Source organism: Solanum verrucosum, unplaced genomic scaffold, assembly GCF_900185275.1.
Source record: "Solanum verrucosum unplaced genomic scaffold, falcon-dt-bn FXZP01000049.1, whole genome shotgun sequence".
In the NCBI taxonomy this organism is placed as follows: Eukaryota; Viridiplantae; Streptophyta; class Magnoliopsida; order Solanales; family Solanaceae; genus Solanum; species Solanum verrucosum.
In genome coordinates, this window is record NW_026020221.1 from 9,042,554 (window position 1) to 9,045,772 (window position 3,219).

The 3,219-nt window shown below is 31.3% G+C and overlaps 1 protein-coding gene across 1 annotated transcript in view; it reads right to left on the reverse strand.

Moving 5' to 3' along the window:
- Positions 1-3,219, reverse strand: part of LOC125830992 (LOB domain-containing protein 1-like) — a 393,543-nt gene that overhangs the window by 79,556 nt on the left and 310,768 nt on the right. The window lies entirely within an intron of this gene.

Consider the following 3,219-nt stretch of genomic DNA (forward strand, 5'->3'; position numbering starts at 1 on the left):
GAATTCAAATAAGTGGTTGTAATTTTGAAGTGAAAAGTTGTCATAAGGGTAAAATTGTAACTTCACTGTGCTAATCATTGTTGCCTTAATCTGTGTGTCATTTCTAAAGTGGACAACTAAAAAGGGACGGAGGGAGTAGAAAATTAGATTGATACTTATCACACTAAACTTCATCTGAACATGTTTAATCACATGGAGGACAATGAATATCCAATCATTATACTGAATTCAAATGAGTTTCATATAAATTTCAATGAACTTGCTTTAAGAAGGATACTTACCTCAATTCCCTATAGTATTGCCAACAAGAATTATAATCCTTAATATACATAACTGCATTTCTAGAGCACTTCAAGGACTTTTTATTTGTGAAAATGGAATGCAAAGGAGAAATATATTTAATAGTTTTTGGTTGATCTATTATTTACATCCTTTAAAACTCTAATAATCTTTGTCTTGTAATTTTTTTAACTTTTAAGGACTAAGTGAAGATATCTTCTTGTTTTCTCTGTACTCATAAGTTTGGATCTCTTTGAATTTGTTCTCACTTTCTTCTATCTCATCTTTCTCTGTTTTATGAAAATGAAGAGTAATGAAGAGAATTAGAGGAGAAATAAAATGATAGAAATCGATTTTAATTAATAATTTATAATGAAAAAATAATTTTTTATTTTTAGTAAAAGGATATTGTTTTATCGGCTAATGTTACGTTTCAACTAATATTTCCTCTTACTTAATTAATAAGCGGTAAATATATTATTGCCTTTAAATAATTGTCATTAAAATCTTTTTTAATAATAGTTATATCATCGACCAACCCCAACAAAATAGAGGTCAGTGTTGATTTTAAGATAGTCATTATAACTTATCCTGCCAATAGAAGATAACATCGTATGACTACCAACATGAGTTGTGGTGCACTGGTGAAAGTATTTCACCCTTAATCACAGGTCTCGGGTTCGAGCTCTGGGTATGGAGAAAATCCTGTTGAGAGCGCCACTCCCGAATGGGCCTGCAGTGCGCGATCCAGATTTAGTCGGAGCTCTAATGTGGACTTCCGAACACAGGGTGGAAAACAAAAAAAAAACATCAAATGACTAAACAGTTTTGAACGGAGGAGGCAAATAATGCATAAAGTATAATTAATAAAATATACAACATGAGTTACTCATCTTGAATGGAATGAATTTTATTCACATTAAAGATGAAGTTGATGTCTCATGCTTTAAGTTCACAAAGATATTGCATTCTTTAACATATTTAGCCGTTGCTCCGTCTACAACATCATCCACCGAATAACAAAAAGAAAACGAAATGCAACTCATCCAAATAAGACCAATTGACATAGACCATAGACAGAGAAGATGAAAAAACGACATAGGAATGTTGATAAATTAGTGCAGGTATGATAAAGACTCAAACATTAGTAGCACTGATGCACCTAGCACAACAAATATGTGTGTACATAGTTATGCAACAAATCAGACAGCCAAAGAAGGGAGGGAATACCATAATATATCCCAATAAATATCCATGGTGTTTGCATAAGTGTTTGTCACCTTTTCTATATGGCATCCTATATACATAATGTATCACAAACAAATTCAATTTGGGAAAAAAAATCAAAGTTAAAGTCCTAAATTATCTCGGTCTACAATATTCTGATCTCTACAAATAACTTTATCTTTTGTTAGAGCTTCTAATATTCTTAATCTATACAAAATAATATATTATGAGATTAAACAGGTTCAACTATTCTATATTTTAATTTTTTAAGAATTAGAAGTGAAGTTTATCAAATAGTCAAAGTCAAGCCTCAAGGTTAAAATTCAAATTTTATTACAATTTCACGTTATCTATAATTCCACAAAATCAAAATTATATTAACACCTCACCCCCCCCCCCCCCCCCCCCCCCACCCCTTATTTTCACATCGAAAATCTTGCGATTTAAGCTTTAAACAAGTGATCAATCAAGCTAATCAACTAATAACTTGATAATAGTATTTACCTGATATTTGTAGACAATTTCCTCACTAAAATTCTAGTTTTCTCGAGGTTTCTAGATCTAACCACGGTGAAAAAACTTAAATACCCCAATTCTATTCAATTTATATTTGAAATAGTGATTTAGAACGATCACGATGCCTCGATAAAATCGTGGTATCTTAGTATAATAATGCCCTAGACATCCAGATAGACCAGTGCAGCAGTGCACCATCAATTCCAAAATCCTATGTGTGATAACCCCCTACCCTTGTGCGCAATTGTGACTCATGGTAGAGAAAAATTATAATAGTACACATACATTGCTATTCAAACCACATTTGTACCACTCCAATTCAAATCAAAACAACACAAATAAGTTTTAAGTGATTTATGTGAATTGTACAAGGTTCGTAAACATAAATTTAAGTGATCTAATTAAAAAAAGGGATTGAGCGGTTACACTTTAAGCCAAATTTAGTAAATTAATTAGTAATTATAATAAAACAACTTATTTTCTAGCTTCAGGGTTTAAAAGATTTTTGTTGAAGCATAATAATTTCTGAATCAACAGTCAAGATCATGTAAAATTTTAATTGCTGACAAACTATGTATAAGTGTCAATTTATATGCTAAAGATTGAAGGAAGAAATATTAAGTACCAGTTCTCACCGTTCTACAAGAAAAAGTGAATTTACAAGCAACATTGCTAGGGGAACTCATTAGAGAATCTATTCATTTGACTCAAAAACACTATTCAACTTACGCTTAATAGCTAGTTTTCTACAAGCTTATTGCCTGTACCCTTTAATTGGATGAAAAACTCCAAATCAGCACAAATTACCTATTTTTCTTAAAGACAACTCATCCCCAAATTTTAATCCATGCCTGACCCTCTACCTATCTTAACCCCAACAACTTTAACCTATTTTCAAGAGTGCTCAATTTCCCTAGAATATTGCTACAAGTTGTCATTGACTTCATGAATTCTTATGATATGTTACGTCAACGTCTCAAAGGATAAGTTGGAGTCGTCGTCAACTTTGTATCAATCTAACAACTTCAATATCCTAAGTGTCAATGAACAAGCTTCAAGCACGCTAGAAATCATTAATTAATATGATTTTTTAATTTAAATTATTTTTAATCAAATCATCAACACTTTTTTTTGTTGCGTTTTCAATTATTACAAAAATTATGTGTTCATTTGTCAAAGTTAAGGGGGTTTTAACTC